The 26,271-nt window shown below is 38.0% G+C and overlaps 1 long non-coding RNA gene across 1 annotated transcript; it reads right to left on the reverse strand.

Moving 5' to 3' along the window:
• Positions 1-1,456: 1,456 nt before the first annotated feature.
• Positions 1,457-25,077, reverse strand: LOC121735440. Its single transcript, XR_006036854.1, has 3 exons — positions 25,065-25,077; positions 24,731-24,740; positions 1,457-1,591 (listed from the first exon to the last, which is right to left on the reverse strand). It is a non-coding gene; the product is annotated as an uncharacterized LOC121735440 (long non-coding RNA).
• Positions 25,078-26,271: the final 1,194 nt, after the last annotated feature.

The raw sequence follows: 26,271 nt of genomic DNA on the forward strand, positions 1-26,271 counted from the left end.
GGAAACCCGCACATAGTTGGTCCCAGACGTATTGACTAGTTCTTTCCTCTGGACTAGGCCGAAAATGATGCGAGAATGCCGTATGCGCTTGGGCAACCATACGGACATTTAAAAAATCTTGTCCCAGGCACTACAGTATTTGAGGAGTGGTTACTTCGCTCTGAAAAACACTGTATAAATCATCCACAACGGATGTAAAGGCCTAGTTTGACGTAAATTTACACGTCACGTCAACGTACTTTGCTACGTTACCGCACCGTTCCACGTTGACGACGTCGTGACGACGTCGAGATGTGGACACGCCCTAAGGGCCAGTCACAGTGCAACGAGTTGAGGCCATTCGAAACTGAGCTTTATTTACTAGACATTAAAGTGACAGACTTGTGCGGTGTTTGTCTATCAGTTACAATTTTGAATGGCTTATTCAAAATGCAACGTTGCAGTGTGTACTGACCCTTACCACTATAGTGTATTTTGCCTAGGCAAGACCTAAATCTAGTTTGAATCGTACATTCGGACTTAAATTACTATGCGGACCATTTAGGTATTGTATTTTAAATTAATTGCTAACTCAATCTTCCTATTATTTCTTAAGTACCACATTTTGCAATAATAATAATAGTTAATATTGAACATTTTTTTTACCTTTAGATTTTTCGGTTAATTTCACAAATTGGCAACGATCATGTAAACTTTTGAGTTTACATCCCAGGTTTGTGGTTTTTTTTTTTTAACAAAGGCTTATCGATTTAACAACAATATTTTAATTACGTTGTTGAAAAGATAAACTTCTTTCAAAAAAACTCATAAACCGGACACAAAATTCATGGTCGCTTGTCATAAACTTAATATGTATTTTAGCAGATTCTTTTGTTAATACTTTATAATAAAAAGTTGTTACTAATTTATATACCTTAAAGGTTTAATAAAATAATTTCACTTTATGTTATTCCTTAAAAGTTTAATGAATATGTTGTTGACTTGAAATTTTATTTGTATTTCTGATGTACGGTTTCTGGGGTGTTGACGAGCGCTTTTGATTGGCCATCGAAGAACCAATTAATAACACAGTTGAATAGATATTATACTCCGCTCAAAACCTCACAAACCGTAAATTGAATATGAACATTGTAACCATCATTTGTAACCAACCTTATGTTGAATTCGTGATATGTTTAGGGAACATCTATAATGTCTTAAGAAATATGTCACCACGTGTAGCGAGCTAAATGAGCAAAGAGAAATGATTTAAATACAACAAGACATAAAACTGCAATATTTTCAAAATAGGCCAATCATGCTATTCCAGCGGAATGACAGCGAAGCGGAGCGAAGATTTCGAGCATGGTGATTGGTCAATTCGGCACCGCTAAGCTCCTCTCCGCTCCGCTCCGCGTCAGTGGAAACGCGGCCTAAAACATGACTCCGGCTCAGACTCAGCTCGGACTGTATGCCGACCGGGCCGATCGGCCTTGTATAGGCCCGCGTATGGAGGCTTTAAGCACGCTACACGTTAGTTCTACGCAGAAATAATAATAAAGTAGAAATGGTTCTCTACTCTTATATAAAACATACTAACATACACATAAACCTTATTACTGTGCTATAGAGATGAAAATGGCAAAGCCATTGTAAACCATTTCTATTTTATTATTATTCTGAGGTTCCAAATAATGCTTAAACGAACAGGGCTTGTCTATACATTGTAATATAACAATTTCGAACAGTACGACATTTATTTGAGATATTGTTCAATAAATATTTAAAAATACCATTTTTTTTTCTTTTACCTAAAACCTTATAACATTATCTGTAATACCCCCCAAAATTTACTTTAGTAATTTACATAAATATCGATTTGGGCCATATTAACATAACATGAGGTATTGTACCGTATCTCTTTATTATAAGTCGTAGCCTGTCCTAAGCAGATATTTCATAAAAACGCTTTTAGTAATACCCATTCTAAAAATAAAAATAAATAATGTTACTGCTTTTATCTCCGCACAACAGAGTTTAAATGGCATTTAAATTTCGAACGCCGTTTATTTTAAGGCCAGTGTCAACACACAAAATTAAAAAAGTTCATCCCCACAGTTTATTTTAAAAGGTCAAAGTGTTTTAGGTAGAAAACTAGACTCTTAGCCGACTAATGTTGTGGCCTTTTCGAGATAAATACTTTTTAAGGTTCGCGCTCATTTTGTCGGCGCGTGCCGGGGCGTGCCGGGGCGGGTCAGGGCGCAGCGCAGCGTAATTTTTTTTTTATGAAATAAGAGGGCAAACGAGCAAACGGGTCACCTGATGGAAAGCAACTTCCGTCGCCCATGGACACTCGCAGCATCAGAAGAGCTGCAGGTGCGTTGCCGGCCTTTTAAGAGGGAATAGGGTAATAGAGGAGGGTAGGGATGGGAAGGGAAGGGAATAGGGGAGGGTAGGGAAGGGAATAGGGTAGGGGATTGGGCCTCCGGTAAACTCACTCACTCGGCGTGAAACAGCGCAAGCGCTGTTTCACGCCGGTTTTCTGTGAGAACGTGGTTTTTCTCCGGTCGAGCCGGCCCATTCGTGCCGAAGCATGGCTCTCCCACGTATAATGCGCTATAGCACACTATTGCCAGGTCGGGTCGCATCGCATTGACGGATTTTAACGCTCACTGTGCCGGGGCGTACCGGGGCGGGTCGGCGCGCAACGCATTGACGGATTTTGAGCCGCGGCTTGCCGGGCCGCATCACATCACATCCGCGCGCCGCTTGCTATAGCACACTGTTGCCGGGGCGCAGCGGGTCTTGTCGGGCCGTGTCGCATTGATGGAAATCCGCCGAGCAAAAATCCGAGCTGAGCCCCGGCACGACCCGTCTCAGTGTGCTCACTCCTTTAAGGTACACTTTTTTGTGGTGGTAAATCTTAAGTCAGGACATGTGAGCTGATCAAAAATTCCTTAGGCAGTCAGTAGACCAGTGCGGCATAGGAAAGGAAGAACATATTATTCTCACTCTCATTTGTACTATACGACGAAAACGTATGACTGCTTTTCTGTTTTGTTGTCACTTCTACAATTTAAACTTTAATAGGAAATGAACTAGATCAAACAATGTATGAAATAGCATTAAAATAATTGTAAAGATTTTATAATGAAGTTGATGGAGATCAAAGTAATTGAATCAATTCAATAAAAACAGGCTATATTCTTCCACTGCTGGACATAGGCCTCTCTCAATGAACGCCAAGATGACCGATCTCCTGCTGCTCGCATTCAACATGGGCCCGCAACTAAACGGAAATCAACATCCCACCTAGTTGAAGGTCGACCTACACCCCGTTTACCCAGCCTTGGTATCCATTCTAGAGTAAGTTAAGACTCCAGCGATCGTCTGTTCTTCGAGCTACGTGACCAACCCAGTTCCACTTCAGCGTACTGATTCTCTGCACTATGTCGGTGACCCTAGCTCTTTGACGAATTGTTTCATTTCGTATCCGCCAAAGAAACTCCGAGCATAGCGCGCTCCATAGCACGCTGAGCAACGGAAAACTTACGAGCTAGCCCTGCTGTAAAAGGCCAGGTTTCCGCCCCGTAGGTCATAACGGGAGGCACGCATTGATCGAAGACTTTCGTCTTCAAGCTCTGCGGAATTTGCGACCTAAAGTAATCAAAACCTCTTGCTAATTAAAAATATTTGTTGTCACAGAATGACAGACCAAGACTGCGGACCCTCAAATTTTAATGCATTTTTAAAAAGGATCATTATTTGCAAGAGTTCTTTAAAATGCTCTTTAGCAAATACTGTTTATACAAAGAACCAAAACTGCATTTTTTATGGGGACATAGAATTGCAAGAAAATAATCTTTAGCAAATACTATTTTCATCAAGAACAAAAGAACCTATTTTAACGCAATCAACTAAAACACCAGACGAAGGTAAAGAAGCCGGGCCCCGGGGAGATGAAAGGATTGTTTTCACGCGTCGGCGACCTCGTGTGTAAAGGTCAGGCCACACTGTTACTTGACACCGCAAGGTAAATAATTAAGGATGTGTTGACGGTACGTTTTTCCATTTATTTTAATTTTTTTGTCATTTTAAGTATCACGGGCGTTGCAGTTGAGCTACTTACATAAATAATACTTTGTCGGAAGCGTAATTTTACGGATTAATAGTGAAGAAACAAAGCGAGTGGATTACGGTGATAAGGCAACAATAATTGTGGAAATTGATAATTTTAAAATTAGCTTTTTAACAAACTTGAAACAAATGGTGTCTTAACTTTTATGTCATTGAGCTCTGATAGAGGCGGTGTGAGAAAACTATTAAAAGTAGAGGCCGTGCGGCATTCCAGCAAAGTTTCTGAGCAAGTTAATATACCTATCAGAATAGAGAAACAAAGGCCTGAGCAAGAGAGACGTCACTATCAGTAACACTGCGTGGTAAAAAGAGACGTGTGATACATGACAGCAGCACTCATTTTTTGACGTCCAGTTGGCACGTGCCGCACGTTGACAATTTATCATAATCATGTTCAATCATGCTTGTGTAAGTGTATACGTACACATATTTTTACACACAGATGAAAACCAATTTCGGTTACGTTTGACAGCTCGAGATTGTTGCTCTATTCCGCTAGGTATATTTACTTTATGATTGCGTCTGAGCATTTGACGACCGACGCTCCGACGTTTACATCGATACCTTATGTCATCCCTTTGACGGACGGACAACGGATAGAAGGTAAAATTATTACAAGCTGAATAACGCGCTGCTTTGTCACCATCTTGTATTGTGTTATCGCGTTGTTGCAACTCAGATGTACAGTTTGCGTAAGAGCCAGTCCACACGGTGCGTTGCGTCAGCGTTGCGGCCACGCAGCGCTGCCGTTTGACGCATAGCCGGCCACACGGGCGCTGCGTCATCACAGCGTTATTACGAAGCAGTCTTAACACCCCCTCGCGCTTCGTCTCGGGGGCTGCTGTCCGTAATTTGTCCGACGCAGCGCGCCGTGTGAACACCTTGGATATTTGTATGTAAAACAACGCAACGGCAGCGCTACGTCGTCGCAACGCTGATGCAACGCGCCGTGTGGACAGGCTCTTATCCGACAACGCAACGCGTATAGCCTGCCACCCACAGTGTAACAGGTTGGAAGATTAATGGCCACCCTTACCCTCAGCCGGGGTAAGCTCTGAAAACGCCTTAAATACTCCTAAGTATATTAATCACTGATACCTGGGTTGGAGGTCAGACGAGGGACTTGGAAATTTAGTTTTGGTTGGTACATAAGTGCTTGGCGATTAGCAAGTTTTTCAGGTTCATTTTCAATACGTTTTGTCTTGTCGCTACGGCCTACGGCAATTGATCGTTTCGTCGTTATTAAAATGGTTACTAAGATATCTAATGGCCACACATGAAGACATTTTGATCATTACTTAATTTTAATTTAATGAAGAGTTTGACTGAAAATACTTCGAAAAAACTTTATTATAGTACATAACGCACCTAGGGCAGGAAAATAAGAAATGTCTCAGATCACATGTAATTGTTGGCCGACGCGAAGCCGAGGTCAACAAACATATTGTGATCTGAGGCTTTCTTTTTTACTGCCCATGGTGCGTATACTATTTTTCTCATCGACGGAGGCGTAAGCGCAGTGGGATGGGAGTGGGACGTTTTCCGCCCGGAGGTAAGTTTCTCAACATCTGTTAAGCAAGAAAACGATAATATGTAATGCATTAACCCATGCAAGATCCGTTTCTAAAAGAAATAACTATTGTAACATCTTTAGAAGATGAATATACAGTATGTTTTACGTCCTTTTATTATACCTCGCAACTTACGCCCTATATTTTTATTGACTAACATTCGACATCAAAGCGACAGGAAACAGGTCGCAAAGGTGAAAGAAACGCGAGTGTATTAAGTTATAATCGGGGAATCTCTACTGATATGACCCCCCAGAGGGGTAGGTGGGTGGGTCAGAGGGGAGAGAGGGGGGTTAAAGGGGGTGCACCCCCAACGGGCAGTTGACGCGAAGTAATGGGGTTAGGATGTGTTGCGTACGTGCAGAATTTATGCATAGGTATTTGTGGTCTATTACTTGTTTTTCCCGTAGTTATTAAATACTGACAATTCATGTTAATAATGATACATACTCAAATCCATAACTTAACAGAAGTAATGGATTTGAATATTTATCATTTACAGAAAGGTGCACGAAAATAATAGTAATTTTTGGAGTGAAATTGCCAATAAGAAGGTTGCGAACTTTTTTTGGGATGAGTACAAGCGTCAAGTCAGAAATCGAAAATTCTTGAGACGGAAGGATTGCAGACCGAAAGCGTGGCGTAAGAAAGGAAGTTATATATCCCTCTCTCTTTCTACCGCATTATAAATGTGCATCTGCTTTGCTGTTTCGTTTTCAATCCTGCTGACACTCGTGGGATGCACGTTTTTTTTAATCTGAGCAAAACATTGAACAATGGTTATTAACTCAGCACCCGACCACTAATTTAGTGGTTATATCAGCGGTTATTTGCTCACGACCCTCGATCACTAAACGTGTGATCATACGGGGACAAACCACGTGCGGGTACGGAAGTCAACAATTACGGACGGTAACGTGGTGTTTGCAGAATGATAAATGATAAATTGAATATTGCCGATTTGATTATATTAACCGACTTCAAAAATGGAGATTATCACTTCGACCTGTATTTTTTTAATCTTAAGAGGATACACCAGGGGCTAGAAAAATGAAAAAAAGTTCGTGTAATATCTATAGCTGTCTCCCTTACCTCAAGCCTATACCGCAGAACGCGATAGAGACAACTGCAGAAAATCCAGAAAATCAACGATTCGTTGTCCCCTGATTCCTTCTCCAAAACTTAACCGATTTAAGTACTTTTTTCATTAAAGATTTAAAAAAGGCTTGAGCTGTGTTCCTATGTTTTGCTTTTTTTGTATAATCTAGCCAAATCTGTTTTCTGGACGTTTGAACACAGCGGAAAATCTGGCCAATTTTTGGGGTTTTTGAACGTTCATATCTTATTTAATAATTAAATTATAAAAAAAAAGAAAACATAGTGACATTGTATTAGTGGCCGTAGATATTCAGGAAAAAAATTATAACTCTACTATCATTATCCAGGGAGGAAACAGGGGACAACGTTTGTATGGAAAAAAGGGCGGTGTGGACTCCTCTTAAGACTTTTAAGCGTGTAAATGAAATATAATTCATTATTAATATGTTTCTACATAGGTTCATATTATTAATCCTAAAAATAATCCTTTTAAAGTTGTCTCGTAGTCGGGTAAGTATACTTGAAGTAACCTATCTTGAAGTACATAATTAAATTTTTGGGGTGAAAGTTAAACTTCTGCACAAAAAGTTAATTTGCTGAAATGTAATCGGACGTACGATTGCAATATTCCAATTTATTCGCTATTATTTTCATATCACGCATAAAAGTTTTTCCAACGCAATGGCGCAGATGTAATGGGCCATCTGAACCACTGAAAATAATGGCCTATCGCCGAGAATGGCCCATAAAGCCTATCTTATAGGCAGCTGCGATTTTGATGGAATTAGTATTTTGTATGCAATGCCGCACGCAATAGGACGATAAATACGTTCCTGACTTATAAAATACACTAGCTATTTGACCGAGCTTTGCTCGGTATTCGATATGATACGAATAAAAAGACAGTTTCTAAAAATTATTCTTAGCTAGATCGATTTATCGCCCCCAAAACCCCCTATATACTAAATTTCATGAAAATCGTTGGAGCCGATTCCGAGGTAGTTGCTTACCATCTGGTGACCCGTTTGCTCGTTTGCCATTGTAGAGCTTTGTTACAGCACATAACTAATATATGCCCACAAACATGGATGACGAATGTAATATTATTCCACAGCCATTGAATCAGTATAGCCACAGAATACATATTAGTTTAACAAGTATAGCTAATACCGCTCGAAGAGCCTATAAATATATTTACACAACTTATTCGAGTCGCCTGTCTCGAATAAGTTGTGTAAATATATAACAATGGCAAGCTGACTTTGTGTGATATCTAAGTAAATATATTTTTTTAAGTTCGAAAAAAAATCTATCAAAATCCTTTTGCGAAGTTACAGCGTAAATTGTGACCGTGTGTGTTAATTTAACATATTTAGGGCCTAGCTGTTTCACCACTTCCTGATAAAGTGCCGGATAGGCTATCCACAACTTTTTTGACAGATTCTCCATACTCTATCTGTCATGTTAAGTGGTGGATAGCCTATCCGGTACCTATCAGGAAGTGGTGAAACAGGCCCTAAATATTATATATTGTTATAAATTAAAGTTAAAGACTTTAACTTTAATTTATAACAATATAATATTTAGGGCCTGTTTCATTACTATCTTTTGTTTTGAAGAAATATTAAACATTGCTGTGTTTTTCAGCTAAATTAAACCTTAAACTTTGTAGAAATAATGCTTGAAAGCATTCAAACTAAGTGCATTCATTGGCCGGACAGCTAAAAGGCTCAAAAGATTTTAGGTTTATGAAACCAAAAGATTTTAAGTTAAATGTAAAATCTTCTGTTAAAATCGGTGTCAAAGACGTCGACATGAAAGCTACAAAATTAAAGTGGGACTGGGTGGGTCATACCAGTCGCATGCATCCTGACCGTTGGGCAAAGGTCACCACTCACCACAGAGTAGGTACTGGGTACCAGAGGACGGACGGACTCCAAAAAGATGGCGAGATGAACTGGATGCCTACAAGGCTGGCCTGGCCGTTGGAAACGTTGGGACGAGACAGATGGAAGACCTTAGGGGAGACCTTTTCCCAGCAGTGGGATGGTATAGGGTCGTAAAAAAATCCTTTAGACTTTAAGGTGACTTCCGGTCTTTGCCGCAAGCGATTGCGACCGACAAAAATTCGAATAAAATGCCAAGTTATGACCTAGGCTATGGTTTATTTTAGCTACAAACTGAAAAATGTTATCAATTTTAGGAACCGAACACATGACCTCCGAGTCAAAAGGCGGCGCTAAACCACTGAACCCTGGAGACTGGAGAGAAACTGTATAAATGTTGGATAAAATAGCAGAATCACACATACACACACTAACACACACACTCGCTAAGCCATGGACTTTTCTAGCGAAAATAACTTGGCACAACAATTTTGGTTTATTACCCAACGTCAAGTATAAAATTAAGTACACTTTACGGTTCATATAAAAATATAATATCGTGGCTAGGGCTGTCACCCAACATATTTTATAAATTACTAGGTGACACCCGTCGAAATTCATTTATCACGCGGGAACCGTACACTTTTACGGAATGAAAAGTGTTCTATGTCCTTTCCCGGCACTCAAAGTATCTCCATACGAAATTTCTGCTAAATCGGTTTAGCGGTTTGGGCGTGAAAAGGTAATAGACCGACAGACAGAATACTTTCGCATTTATAATATTAGTATGGATTCTGAAATAAATAATTTGGAAGTAAGTGAAGCTCACAACTTACTTTTCACCAAAGAAAATGATTCGTAGGCAGATGGATGCGTGTTTTAATAAGGTTATGTCAAGTCAATGTAGAGCGCGAAAAGGATTTAAATGGACGTAACGAAAAAAGGAACTAACGCTGTCATCATACAAAAACGCCAGTTTTGATAGTTCTCCTTTACCAGGCGCCCCCGCCCACGTTCATTTAAAGCCTTGTCGCCGACAAGGCTTTAAATGAACGTGGGCGGGGCTGGTTTGACAATAACAAAATCAAATAACGTAGATCCCCATCGGCCTACAAATCAATTTATGTAATAGTAAATAGTACTTTGAGTACTATGCATACTACAGTATAAAATATTTAGTGGTATTGACTTACTAATTATAATTATTGAAACAATAAACTTAAAAAAACTGGATATATTAAAGTTAAATATTTTCGTGTCAGTGCCAGCCCTACAGGCTGCATCACGTTTATGACAGACAGACGAACACTACACGTTGTCGTGACAACAACTATATATAAACATCTTAGGGTGGGTTGCACCAACTCACTATACGTAACTATAACTTTAACTACAATGCAAAATGTCAAATCTTTATTTAAAGTAATAATGGACGCCATATTTAACGATAACCATAGAGCTCGACAAGGCATTAAATGAACGTGGCGAAAAAAGGAACTAACGCTGTTATCATACAAAAACGCCATTTTTGACAGTTCTCGTTTACCAGCAGCGCCCCCGCCCACGTTCATTTAAAGCCTTGTCAGACCATTACCCCAACAGCAACAGACATCTGTCAAATTCTGTGGTCAAAGTTAAGTTAGCCTTAACTATAACCGCAACTTTGCCCATAACTGTAACTATAACCACGCCTCTGGTGCAACTCGCCCTTATTCTGTACTGTCCTTAAGATTAAATTCAGATCTAGGAATAGAGCAGAGGTTCTGTTTGGTCACAGTAATGCTAAGTACTCACATACGGTTTTGCTCGATCGAGCCAATAACGTCGAGCAAAACCCGCGGCTCGGGCTTTCGTCCACACATTCACCATTGCTCGATGGTTTTATTCTAAATCGATACATTTAATTCCATCGAGCCGGCTCGATGCGAGCCTTCGAGCTGTGAGTTTTGCGGTCCACACAGTAATTATTACTCAATTTGGAGTAAAACTATCGAGCAACACCGCATGTGAGTACTTAGCATAAGGGTCAGTTTTTTTTGTACTTACCACCTTTATGTGACGACGCGATGCGATATTTAAAACATTGAATTTCATTTCCTACACAATTATTCATTACTAGATGACGCCCGCAACTCCGTTGCGCCAATATTCGTTTATCGCGTGGGAACCGTACATTTTTCCAGGACACAAAGTATCTTATGTCCTATTCCGAGCCTCTAAGCATCTCCATACCCAGCAAAATCGGTTCAGTGGTTTGGGCGTGAAAAAGTAACAGACAGATAAACAGACGCACTTCCGTTTTTGTAATATTAGTATGGATTAATTAGATATACAATATTACTAGCGGCCCGCCCCGGCTTCGCACGGGTGGACATTGATTTTTAAATATTTTTTTTTCAATCTTTATTTCTTACTCAATCTTTATGTTAAGCAGAACATAAAAATGGTTTACACTAAACGAAATGAATTAATGAAGCACTATAATATTATCCCATCAATGAAGCGGCACCCGGCGTCGCATAACTATTATATTATAAATCTATTGTGTCTGCGATTCCCATGATCGAGGTAATAATAATTAATATTTACGTGGACTCTCCGGGCGAGCACACCCGCGCGGCGCGCCTTGACGACGCCCAATTCGCAACGTGCAGCAGAAATCGTAATATTTTATTTTCGCCATAACATTAAAACCAAACGTCCAATTTTAATCATTCACAGACCAAATATTATCTACATTAACTGTACTTAGAAATGAAATAATTTATTTTGATAAGAATTAATGTCATGAGTAAAATAAAGGCATTTAAATGTAGTCCAAAAACATTTCAAGATTTTTTAATAAAAAAATAGTTTTGTGCCTCACTCAACATAGATAGGTATAGTGTGTCGCGGACTTTTTTGTAGATATTTAAAAGATCTACAATTACTTAGAACATTTTATGGTTCTATCTTTTATAGTTTAGGCAGCGTACGCGAAAAAAGTAACATTTCTGGTTGATTTTTTACACCTTGCGTCCGAAAATCCCAAATATCTTACGGAACCCTATTTTTTTCCAAAATAAAATTTATCCTATGTTCAGCAGAATTAATGTAGGATTCCAATGGTAAAAGAATCTTTCAAATCGGTCTAGTAGTTTCGGAGCCTATTCAAGACAAACAAACAATCAAATCTTTCCTCTTATAATAGTAGTGTAGATGGAGATTTTTAAGTCCCTGGGAAGGGCATAGATGATTATTATCACAGAAAAATTGTTTTCTGCTCTTTGCGGGAAGCAATTATTATTAGTAAAGCTTATATACCGTACATAATTCTTTACTTGACACTTGACATACACATAGAGTATGGAGAATTTGTCAGATAAGTTGTGGATAGCCTATCCGGCACTTATCAGGAAGTGGTGAAACTGGCCCTAAATCTATAAAAGTTATATTTTAAAATCAAACTTTGACATTATCAATTTCATACTCCTCGTTGTAAAATCAATCAAAACATTTATTATTCAATCCACCTCTTACCAGACAAATTATTAATAAAATAATTACACCAACTTCCAAACCAAACAACCAAAGATATAAATTAAAAGATATTCACCGAAGTTTAAGCCCTGTCGATAGGCACTTTCGAGTACTATTTTTGGACAGACGTTTTCATGAATTTTATATGAAGGAGTATTTATTCTTGGGGTTTAATTTTGGCCCAGATGGATGGGGGTTTTACGTGTTGGCAGAGATAATTTTTCAGGATAAACATTGTTTAATTTATATTCTTATGTAAATGAGCAATACATTGCGTAGCATCTATCTACAAAAATATACCAGAACTATTGTTTTACCTAAGTATAGGTAAAATATACTACCTATAGGAAAAACTACTAACTAAACTACTACTACCACTACTAAAAACTACTAAGTACTACTACTACCTATAGGAAAAATATACCAAAACTATTTTTAATAAAATAAAATAAAAAAGTAAAACAATAGTTCTGGTATATTTTTGTAACATAACTGCAAACACTCGTTTATTTCACAATATATACAGAGTTGAGCAAAGGACTCGTTTCCAGCTCCCAATAAATTAAAAAATCACAATATATACATTCGTCGACAAAAAATTTGTCTATTTTGATCTAAGTTTTGATGCTGCCGTCTAGCGTAAAAACATTGCAGTAGTAATCCTATTTGACTCTCACCAATCACAAAACGCGATGGAATTCATCTGTTTCATTTTTACCGCAACATATTTTCAGCGTCGCGTCGCTGGCAATTTGACGGGAGTGAAATGACAGATTACGGCCTGTCAAGTGTCAGCCGGGCTGTCATACGCCGTCTGACAGTTGACAGACAAGTTTCGCGCCAAGTCTACGGGAAAAGTAATTTCGAAAGTTCATGTTAAGGTCAAAATATGAGCTTACTGATCTCTTGGTGGATCCAGAATCTTTTCAGAGGAGTTCGAGGTACGTTAACATTCGCTTAACATTACCTAAAGAACTTGGGACTTTCCTTGTCGTAGAAAGATGTTCGGTTTCCGCTCGATGATTATATACACAACGAATTTGAACACTGTAGTATTTAGGTATAAACGCGAAAATGGATATGCCTGTTAGGTTCGCTATTAATTCTGGTATGAAGATAATAGTTTGCATCTCGAGAAAAAACATAAGTTATTCACAAGAGAAACGTGTACGGTTCCCGTACTATAAACGAATTGCTGTGTAACATATCAGACATAATATATTTTTATAATAGATTTAAAAACATGCCAAAAAGCCTATGCACACAGCCAGATCGATATTAATCACGCTAAAATGTTTCGCCAAAAATAAATGCTCCGGCATTTTGTTAAATTAATAAGTATCGGCCGACGCGCCCGCAGGGACTCCAGAACCCTTTTAGGGACGTTAGTTTTTACGATAGACTTCAAATGGGAGTTTGGTTTGGGATTTGGGTTAACAAGGACAGAAATTATCACGTGATCATACTCAAACTATACTGTGTTGCAATTTATGATCTAAATATCAATTTACTATTGCTTACTGTCATATGTAAATCAGTTATGTCTTTGAAAGTAAAGACGTTGTTTTAGCCAAAAGGCCCTGACACGAAAAATATAGAGGAGTTATAAGTGCGACATGTCTGTTAGTCTGTCTGACTGTCCGTGGCATAGTCAGTAGTATCCAAACGGATGGATAGATTTTGATCTACTTTTTGTTTGAAAGCTGATACGATCGCGAGTACCATCAGCAGCTCCGCTCACGGAAAAAAATTTGGGGTTTCCTTTACTTTTCTTCTTCTTATTTTATTTAATCTATTTACTTTTTCACAAACTCTTCAAATTTTCCTCATATTTATATTATGCAAAATTCCATATCATTTTTGTACCCTTCACGGCTCATTGACTCAACCAATGGCGCTGAAAGTTGTATTTAAATACAACCCTCATAGCCCTTTCAAAATATAAGGGTTTTCGACATTTTTATAAGTAATATGCAAACCTTCAAGAAGAGAGCCTATTCCCTCTTAAACGGCTGGGTACGCACCTGCAGCTTTGCAGCTTTACGTTGCGAAGTCCACGAGCGACGGTAGTTGCTTTCCATCAGGTGACCCGTTTTCTCGTTTGCCCCCTTATTTTATATAAAAAATATAATCTAACAGCATATAATGCAAAGGCAGTAAATTCATCCTTGTGATGGTTAACGGTCATCTAAAATAAAACACCCTAGCGAGCCCGTAGCGGTAGCCAATATCAAGAGAAACCGGACTAGCAGGAGTGATTTTATAGTGCCCAAGAGTGTGCTCAGTACACTCTCTCTCCTCTCTCTGTTCCTTTACTCTCGATCACCGACTAGAGTAGAGATCACATGCCCAATGCCCGGAAATATGTACGGTTCCCGTGCGATAAATGAATTTTGGAGCAACGGAGTTGCGGGCGTCATCTAGTTGTATTATAATTATTTTACTAACAACGAAACAATATACTACGATAGTACGACTAAAATCTTACGAAATTTCAAAGGAGTATGTTTTAAAATGTATGGAGTCTGGTCCAAATTTCCACCACTTACGAGACCTATATAGTAAAATTGTCAACTAAATACTGAATCATTATAACCAGACCGCAATCGAAAATACCCTGTCAGTGAAAAGTTATTATTTTTTAATGAAAAAATGAAAATTGTTTTTACCATTTTGTATGAAAAATATTGTAGATGTAATAAAAATGTACTGATTTGATCATTGGTGCAAATGTCCACAACCAATAACACTTACGTAATGGTCTGCTAAATACGGAATCATTATAACTGGACGCAACCAAAAATTTCATTTTCATTCCGTCATAACTTTTTACTTACAGGATGTAAGTAAAAAGTTATGACGGAATGAAAAAGTTTTCTACCATTTTATTTCATAAATTAGTATTAATATGATCCATTGCACTTTTTAACTACTCAATCTATGTTATTCTCATGTTGGTTGGCATTTCCTATTAATTAGGTTTTCACTGAAATAGATGAATACCAATCTCAATATAATTTTCACTCAAAAAAATATTTTTCATATGGTCATAACTTTTTACTGACAGCTTATTTTTAATTCATGAAGACCTAAGCGGCCGCATCCGGCCGCGATAACAAAAGATAAGCTATTGTGTCTTGTTATTCCACGATCAATGGGTTAATTTGTCTCTTAACCTCTAGTCTGTCGATTAAAATCTGCCGTCATATTAATATCTGTCAAACCGCCCGGCGACACCGCGACCGACACGGGTTGCGAGCCGTTAGGTTTCCCTTAAACTTGATTTTCTACGATTCTAATAACATTTATGTATTGCTACAATTACTATTATAATTAGAATAAGCTATATGACAGACTAGAGGTAAATGAAAGTTAGTCTATTGGACAATAAGTCACTAAGGGTCTCGTTAGTGTTGGAAATATGGACCACTTTATTCATTCTCCTTTCCAAGATGGTGAACAAATGAAAACGATATTGTGTATATTTGATCGTCGATATTAAACCCAAGTATAAAGACCGTTTGTGTAACAAAGTAGCCCTTAGAAACCTTTCGAAGAAAGGACCTAAGGGCTGATCCCTATAAAGGAACTGAACTTCCCCTTTCATACGAATCTCTTAATATTCTGGTCGAGAAAGGAAAGAAGCCATTTAATAACTTATAAAATAATGATTTCTAATGTAAACTTTAACAGCAGAAAATTATTTATATTTTTTCGGCATAAAAAGTACTTATCCCCATACCAAAATTGGTTCAGCGGTTTGTGCGTGATGAGGTATCAGACAGACAGACACACTTTCGTATTTATAGTATTATTTATTTATTTTATTTATTTTAAAAACTTTATGCACATATATACAAAGGTGGACTTAATGCCGTATGGCATTATCTACCAGTCAACCTTTGGGCGATACAAGGACAAAGTTGTATAGGTGCCAGTCGATTTGAAAGAGGATAAAAGACAGAGAAAAAAAATATATATATTATAATTATAAAATATATATTGTATAATATTATACTATACTTACTTATAATATACATATTATCACACATAAAATTATATATAAATAAAACCAATAACCATACAATATAATATATTATTTATAATAGGTATATAATAATAATATATAGTTGATCAATGATGATGCAAAAAAAATTATAAATATTATTAATTTATGCCATAAATTATGAAAACTAAGAGTCTGCCAACTGTACTGTAACAAGTAAAACTCACGTACCCTGCGCTTAAAAGTTTCTCTGGTTTTTGACATCCTGATTTCCGGAGGAAGAGCGTTCCAGAGGAGAATAGCCTGGATATTAAAAGAAGAGTGGACGGAACTTGACTTGTGGGAAGGGCAACTTAAAAGCTGATTTGAAGTGGATCGGAGGTTTTTATCGTGCCTGCTGCAACGGTATTGAAAGTGAGGGGCGAGATAGAGTATGGGGATGATGCAGCTGTGAATATAGACCACACACAGTGCCCGCACAGAGCGGCGCTGGCGTACTGGTAACCAGTGTAGCTTGGAGCAAGATCTAAATAGCACACGTCACCATAGTCAATTATAGGAAAGATAAGGGAAGATAAGGGAAGGGAAGAAAATTTTTGAGCCGGTAGAAGGATCGTAGTATGTTAGTGACTTTGCTGGACACATTAGAAACATGGGATTGCCAAGTCAGAGAGGAATCGATATGTAAACCAAGATCTTTTACGCTTGTACTAAAAGCAATTACAGAACCATTGTAGATAACAGGTGGAAGAGCGCCTGTGTCCACTTTACACAAGCATCTTGAACTACCCAACACCATTGTCTGACATTTTGCGGGATTTACTGATAATCCAAAGTTATCACACCAGTCTTTTATTGCCTTTAAAACCTCGTTTAATTCTGCGATGGCTGCTGATAACTGATCTAATCCTGCCTGGATATAGAGTTGTAGGTCGTTCGCATATAGATGATACGCAATATGAAGTCTTTTAGTGAGTAGATTTATGAAAATACAGAAAAGTAGGGGAGATAAAATACCGCCTTGTGGAACGCCAGCGTCGAGATTGCACCACTCGGATGATGAGCTCTCCGTACGTACCGACTGCTGACGACCACGAAGATAGGAGGAAATACAAGTAAGTACTTCAGACGAAATCGGAAGTCCAGAGAGTGCTGCCAGTGGGATGTCATGATTGACATGATTAAATACGTTAGAGTAGTCTACCAGCACTAATATGGTAATCAAAGAGTTCTCAAAACCAGTTCTTATATCACCTGTTACTTTTAACAGAGCAGAGGTTGTGCTATGTCCAGGTCTGAATCCCGATTGAAGTGGGGAAAGCAAATTATTTCTGAACACAAACCAGGACAGCTGCTTATGGACACAAGCTTCGAGAACCTTTGATAGGAAGGTAAGAATGGAGATAGGACGAAAATGTGAAGGATCAGTTGGATTGGGGATTTTTGGAAGTGGGCGTACAAATGCTTTTCGCCATAGATTTGGGAATTCTGAGGAAATAGGGAAGTAATTTATAATGTGGGAGATGGCTGGCAGAAGTTCGTCTTGGATGGTCGTGATCATGCGACGACTAATGTCATCACAACCTACTGCTTTAGATACTATGGACTTGATGGTCTTGTCGATCTCGTCTAAAGCAACTGGAGAAAACTGAAAGGGGTCTAAATTAGGACGAGATAAACCGTTTAGGTAACTAATGGTCTGGAATTTTGTATGATCATTCAGTGTAACTGTGAAGGAAAAATGGAGGTTTAAATCGTCAAGGCTAATGGAACTGGGTAGTTCCAAAAGTTCTTGCGACTTTCCAACAAAAATAGTTCTAAGGAATTTCCAAATATTAGGAGGGGATAGGGAAGCTACGTTTTCGAAAATATGGCGGCGTTTAGCATTACGTATCATCTGGTTACAACGATTCCTGACTGACTTAAAGTTGTCCCAATTGGACATCGATCGATTTCTTTTAAACTTCCTATATGCACAGTCCCTACGCCTCATCATCACTTCTCGAATTTCTGAAGTCAACCAAGGAGCTGGCGGATGTTTGAGCTTGACTTTCTTTAGAGGAGCATGAGAATCGTACAGTTTTTTCAAGATGTCGTTGAAGATCAAAACTTTCCTATCGATGGTAGGCGCATTGTACAATGGTTCCCAATCGATTTTAGACGCGTCGATTCTTAATTGTTCCATATCGATCCTCCCATAACAACGCTTAAAAATAATTCTTGGCGATGGTTTTGACGGTTTAAGGTTATAGGTGATAAAGATTAGGTCATGGTGGGAAAAACCAGGAGCGGGATGTTGACCGTGGGCTTGAACTAAGGATGGATTGGAGGTAAGGATCAAATCAAGCCAGGTATCATCTCCAGTAATGTTATGATGAGTAGCGGAGAGTGGCAAAAGATGAAGACTGACTGATTCTACTAAATGGGAGAGTTTTTGGGAACGAGGACAGGATAGGTTCAGAATGTTAGTATTAAAATCTAGCTTGCAAATGTGTTCTATTTTAAGCACATTCGCAATTTTAAGCTGCTTAAAGTAATGTACAGCATTTTAAATAGAACAAAACGCGACTTGAATAGTTGCGGATGTGTTTTCGCTTCCAAAAGATACCATTGTTGTATGTATGTGTGTAATTAAAAACCTCCGGACTAAATTAAAAGCACACAATATCTAAATAGCGAGGATTGTGTTGAAATAAAATTTGAATGTACGACTAAAGAATGATAAGTAAGGCCTTCATTCTGTCTCTCTTGGCTAGCTCCAACGGCCGTATTCATAGAAATATAATAATCATTATTTAATTTTAATTAAATGAAGGTTATGAGTTATGACATAAAATATAAACTAATTTCTATCAAACTCTTCATTATATCAAAGTTATGTTATTGTTATTTAATTAATTCTGTGTGCGTTCGTAAACGTTTTGTTTCAAATGTGCGCGTCTAGTACTTTTTATTATGCGATAGTCTGTCTAAAAACTGTCGTGTCTCTAATGTGCGGTCTCTCTGATTGTCTGAGAAGAAAATAATTATTATTGATCCATGCGTCGGGTGGGCATGTTATGTGGTTTGGCCTGAGCGTTAACCTTTCAGTCAATCAGCATTACCTTTTAATGCCTTTTATACATTTATTTATAGCTTGAATAATAATTTGTTGCCTTTTAATTCGATGCTGGATTGAAAATATTATAACAAACAATTAAGTATTTCAAAGCTTTAAGGAGTTAGCAAGAAAATTATTAGTTAAACTTTAACAATTCGCGAGACAAGTAAAACTATTTCCAGACTTAATCACTTAACCTAAAACTAATCGCATTATGTTGTAAGGGAGAGTTCACACTGGGGTAATTAGGTGGTGGTGGACACAAAATCAATTATTTAACCTTTTTTTTAATAAGTTTAAACTGGTCATCGAAATAACGTTTAAAATTTTTTTGAATTAATTTGGTATGACCTGATGAAAAGCAACTTCCGTCGCCCATGGACACTCGTAGCATCAGAAGAGCTGCAGGGAATAGGGGAGGGTAGGAAAGGTAAGGAAATAGGGGAGGGAAGGGAATAGGGGAGGGTAGGGACGGGAATAGGGTAGGGGATTGGGCCTCCGGTAAACTCACTCACTCGGCGAAACACAGGGCAAGCGCTGTTTCACGCCGGTTTTCTGTGAGCCCGTGGTATTTCTCCGGTCGAGCCGGCCCATTCGTGCCTAAGCATGGCTCACCCACGTCCAACATCTTGTTATGTCTTCTTTCAACACAGGCAGAAACACATTCGAATTTATAACACTAATGTAGTAAGAAGTAGCTAAGTACGAGCCTACTAAGTGTCTAAACAAACTCTAAACACACCATGCCGAAGTTACGCGGCGGAAATTCCGCATGATTACGTCAGGAATGTTAAACGCATACAATATAACGCGACGGAATGTCGGCATAGTGTGTTTAGAAATAGACACTAATAGCTCACATAATAATCGTCTCAATATGAAGGGTCCTTACAAAACGGCATAATATCTACTAACATGTTAAGGTTGTTCATTGTCTCACTTCTCAAGTCGCTTGGACCTCGCATTTGAGATTCTTGAGAATGTAACTACAATTTATATAAACCTTCATTAAACTAAGCTCTACAGCACTATAATTGTACAGTTTGGCTGCAGTAAACGAGTACCACTCACTATTTATTATTCATAAGAGCCTTCAAAACTTCTTGCTCTAAATACTTACAAGGTGTAACGAAACTAAGTGATAATACTTTAGGGCGTGTATGTATCTTATTTAGAGTTAACTGTGAAAGCAGCTCTAAAAGGGTTACTTTTTACTTAGCTATGTTTCTATTCAACATGCGCCAACGTTTATAATTTTTAAAAGCTTTTATTTTACTCTATAATTTGCTAAACAATAATTTGAAAAAGTAACTCTTTCAAGTCTTTCAGCACAGCTCAGCACAGTGTAAGGGACACACACACATTCAAAAATACTATCACTTTGTTTTATCACAACCTGTGATAAAACAAAGTGGTCGCATGATAAACAAAACAATATTTCACCATATTCTAAATAGCTGATGCTGATTGGTCGTAAAACGCACATGAAACTACCTACATAAGGTATTATGCGATTAAGCCCAGGCCTTCTGCCTTATTCTGTCGTTAACATTTAATTACAGTGTGATATAAAACTGTATATTAGGTAAATAACTAGTGTTATTCTGTGAATAAATACAAAGAAACATTGTGCTAACATCGGCACTCAAAAACATGTAATGTTTACTTAGCTATAATGTAATTTAGATTTGCATATAAACTACATAGGCACAGTTTAAGTTGAAGATATTGTTAAGTTAAATAATATCAAAAACCGGCCAAGTGCGTGTCGGGCCACGCGCAATATTTTCCATAGTACCGCAAGTTTTGAAAATTTCGGTATGGTCAATGAATGTATATTTAAAACGTATAGTCTGAGCAAAACCGCTGACAGACAGACGGATGGACAGACCGAATCTATAAGGGTTCCTTGTTGACTACGGAACCCTAAAAATGGTTGGAAATAGACAGAACGCATCCTGAGCGCTAAGTTAATTACTGCCACAACCTGAGACGAATACTAATTACTTGATTGTAATTAAATGAAGAAATTAACAGACAGTGTATGAGACTTATCAAACTCTTCATTTTAGTTACTGTTAAGTAAATGTTCGTCTCAAAGTTCGTTCGTTTTTGTAAAATTTGGCTGGAAGACTGATCTCCTAAATACTTCACGTAATTAAAAGACGTCCTTTAATTTTTTATTACAAATTTATGTATAGCTGTTATTTTTTCTAAACTAATAGAATAAAACCCTCAAAATCACTTAAGTCCATTTGAATCTAACCTCTCTACTCTCTAGTGCAATCTCAATTTCGTGACACGTAGCTACGGAATTTCCAATAAGAGGAGTCGAGCTTCCCGGGATTCCGCATGATCCGGCATGCCTTGTTTATATCTTTTTTAAGGTGAAAATAGGGAGTTATTTATGTGTTTCCGAGAAATGGGACCCATGGTTTTTACTGGGATTAGGGAGTTTGAGTGCAGCTTATTTGCATTATTTGCATTATTAGACGTGGAAGAGCTTCGGCTTCGGCACGAATGGGCCGGCTCGACCGGAGAAATACCACGTTCTCACAGAAAACCGGCGTGAAACAGCGCTTGCGCTGTGTTTCGCCGAATGAGTGAGTTTACCGGAGGCCCAATCTCCTACCCTATTCCCTTCCCTACCCTCCCCTATTCCTTTCCCTTCCCATCCCTGTCCTCCTCTATTACCCTATTCCCTCTTAAAAGGCCGGCAACGCACCTGCAGCTCTTCTGATGCTGCGAGTGTCCATGGGCGACGGAAGTTGCTTTCCATCAGGTGACCCGTTTGCTCGCTTGCCCCCTTATTTCATAAAAAAAAAAATTACTTAGACGCTCTAAAATCGCTCTTACTGCGAATTATGGCCAAGATCTTGAGATGCTGTTTTAATTAATAGAACGTATCGTACTTATGTGTGGAATATCAATTAAGTGCGAACGTAGGTATTAATAAACGAAGCTCGCCACTCAATTGTACTATCTAATTGGTACTTAAGAGGCTGTTTTTTTAATAATTGTGGTTAAATCTCGACAAGCAGGTACTACATGCTCTTGATATCAAACTAATATAATTATAAAGACTATCTTGCGAGTAAGATACCGTATCAGTCAAAGTTGGTGTTGACTGTTGAGTAAGAGTAATAGAGTGGTTTTTCTTTTCCGACGGTCAGGCGATCAGCCTGCATTGTGTCAATCAAACTTGCAATCGTCATTTTTCCAACACAAGAACTAAACGAATGAATTCCGAGTTAATAACCAAAGTCCACTGAACCAAGGTATCTTTCATTTAACCTTTTACTTTTCGTGTGGTTTTTCTGCCCCCGACTTTTTAATTACCGAATATTGTCAAATTTTTGGGCCATGGAAATGGCAATATTAATGTTTTAATGGGCAAAAACAATTGGCAACATTCATAACAGTTTGATTGATCTGTAATCCAGCCGGAATTTTTCATTAGCCGGCAAATGTGTTTTAACTGAAGTTTTAACCACGGACACTTTTATGCAGATGACGCATATTTTGCCTTGTATTTTTTATTAAAATTTGGGGGCAAATATGCAAAACCTGATGGAAAGCAACTGTCGTCGCCCATGAACACTCGCAACATCAGAAGAGTTTCAAGTGAGTGGCCGGCCTTTTAAGAAGAAATACCCCCACTCTCTTGAAAGTTTTCAGGTCATATTGGTCCGGAAATATTACTGGCGACAGTATAACTGTGCCTGGCAGAAAGTAAAGCGAAAAAGGCACAATCTATAGTTATATCTTAACATAGTGGAAAAAGTGCACGAAAAATTGTGTTTTAGTAGTGTACAGTACAATCAATCACATATACGGAAAAGGCACGGTGGAAGACTGCTTGTAAAGTGACACGAAAGAAATGTACAGTAACATTTCTTTCGTGTCACTTTACAAGTGTTTATTGTCAGGTAGAGTGGAGCTAAAAGGTTATTTTGGCGCGTGGCCAAAATCTTAAAGCCGCCATATTGAAAAGTATCACTTCAGATAGCTGTTTTATACTCACGCCCTCTTATCATAGTATCAACTATCAAGTATTGTTTTCCATATAGCTGAAATAAAAACTAACATTACAACTTACGGCTGTTTTTGATTGGTTAACGACAATCAATCAACCAATGAGTACGACAAACTGGTTAACGACAAACAACTAAATTCTTAACCTTATTATAATAATTCAAATATAACTAGTGATAGCGTTTTGTACTTGGACCACCACCCAAGATGTTTAGCATAGACATTCGCTTCTTAATTATTATGTTTTTTTTTTTATCTACCCGCACTGTCGATATTTGAAAATGTTGTTATATTTTATGGTTCTCATATAAGTGACGAAAAATGTCTTAATGAGAAAATCTCTAAACCGAATGAGTAAAAGAATAAAGTCCCTAGAACTGGGCATTACTTTACATTGATGCTTCCGTCATTTTGATTTAAATTAAATATTTTCGGAATGTGATTTTGTGGAGAAAGTAGTGAACGTGAAAATCAAAATTCACCAAAAAAGCCTCCTCAGTCCTTTTTGTACCTACGTTGAATATTTTTAATCATCGACGGTAAGTATTTAATTCATTGGACAGCTCAAATATTGGCCGTCATATTATTATGCTAGGGCAACGAAGTTTTTATGTCCTGCTGCGGCAACGGATTAAACAAGTCCTAGTATGATATTAAAGTACGCATTGGTGTGTATATCAAAATGACCACTCTTCCATTCGTATTCCTATGCTTTAAAAAACTATTTCTCTCGTTGTCTCATCCACCTCAGTATATGTCTGTGGTTTTAATCCATACGGGAGTGGCTGTCATGTCTGAATTCCATTATCAATATTAAACCGCACGCTCTCCTTTGATGTAAACAAAATATTGATAACGAGGAAAGGACGTCACGAAGCCAACAATTAATTTTTCAACTTTTTGGTCTATCTACGTCGGCAAACACACTTTTATTATAATAGTTTTAAAGGAAAAATTTGCGATTCCCTACGATAAATGAGTTCCTGCCTTCATTTAACGTGGTGGTGGTAAAATCTTTGTAGAGCGTCGTGTTGTGTTTCATAAAAGTCTTAATTATATTATGTGTACTTTAGTTATTAATATTAAAATAAAATTAAAAGTTTAAGGTGGGCTTCCATACAAAAAACACAATTTTTGGCCTATTTTTGCTCTATAACGGTACGGAACTCTTCGTGCGCGAGTCCGACTCCACTTGGCCGATTACATTCACTTTTGTATAGGGAAACTCGTGACGCTGGGACGCTTGCCCATGCAAAAGTGAACAAAATTTTTGTCGTTCAGCGCTGCTACTTTCACAGTTAGCTCTATATTATAAGGGGCACATACAAAGCCTAAAGTAATTATCACTTAGTTTTGTTACACCTTGTATAAATGAATGTTTCTCGATCACCGTGCTGACGTAGTTGGTGCTATAAACTACGGACACGTGGATGTACGTGTACGTGGTGGGCGTTGATTTACGGCTAAACCGTGTATCCCGGGTCTAAATTACGTTTGCGGCCCGTTGATAACGGAAATGCGTTAGCGCCCTACAATGTATTATAATTAGGGATGCCATGAATAGTAAATTGGCCGAATACCGAATATTCGGCCACGCTGTCGGCCGAAGTCCGAATATTCGGCACGAAATACATACTTTTCGGGGGCGCGGTAGCTGGATTAAGACACTTGTCTTAATCCAGCTACCGCGACTTGCAACCTATTTTCCTCGTTGCGTTGGCGCGGCAGCCGACAAACGAAAAATAATACCCAAACCTTTCGGCCAAAGTTTATCTGCCTTTTCCTGGAAGTAGCGTGTATAGTGAGAGGTTATTTTCTGAGGCTGGTAACATATTTTGCGATGAAAAGCGTAATCGTTTGCTACCAAAAAATGCTGAATAGCTTGTCTTTATCCATCACTTACCACAGATCTATTTATTTACTAAAGTGCTATAATTTGGAAAGAAATAACATAATTTTGAGTAATATAACGTGTTTTTAGATGATTTGGTAATCAGCCGAATAGTAGGTATTTGTTCGACCGAATACCGAATATAGGTGCCGAATACTCGTGACATCTTTATTAATTATAACATCAAAATATATACGTTATTACGTATGTAACAATCAAATAGATTTATGGTAATTAAATGTTTGGATTACCCTATGTTTAATTTTATTTTATTTTATTCTGTGTCATAACTAAGATACCTAATGTACCTTATGACTCATAAGTCTAATGGTACATTAGGTACCTATCTTAATAATTTTGTGATACCTTACATCACTTTCATTGAGACAATAATTTATCATTATCATATATTTTCGACGACGACGACGACGATCTCCGTTTAGTTGCAGGCCCATGTTGGATGCGAGTAGCAGGAGATCGTTCATCTTAGCGTTCATTGAGAGAGGCCTACTGTCCAGCAGTGGACGACTATACGCTGATGAATTATATATTTTCATTATCAGATTCTCAACCCTTTTCTTTAGGAAAGTACAGTTTCAAACGGAAACGTTATAGCTAGCTATTACATCCTTGAAAAACCAAGACAAGTGTGTGTCGGGCCACGCGCAATATAGGGTTTCGTAGCTTCCCGCTATTTTTTTTTTTTGTGTGGTCAATGAATGTACATTAACGTGTTTATATATTATGTTTTTTTCTTTCTTTGAACATCAAATTCATATATATTTATATTTTATATGCCCAGTAAGTACTTTTAAAGAAATTCTAATAAGTAATAATGTATGCAGTATGATGAATAGGCGTTATATTATTTTATAATCCCATCATAATCTGATCCGTTATTCAATATAGTTTTAATCCTAGTAAAGTGAAAACAGTGTCGTTCGTGTTTGGCCGGACGCCGGATATATCCGGAAACGAGTCGGGTATTGGATTCAAATTAATAAATTGGTGAACCTTTAAGCTACGGCGCGAGCGAGGTTTTACTCCAA

The sequence above is a fragment of the Aricia agestis genome, chromosome 17 (genome assembly GCF_905147365.1).
Source record: "Aricia agestis chromosome 17, ilAriAges1.1, whole genome shotgun sequence".
Classification (NCBI taxonomy): domain Eukaryota; kingdom Metazoa; phylum Arthropoda; class Insecta; order Lepidoptera; family Lycaenidae; genus Aricia; species Aricia agestis.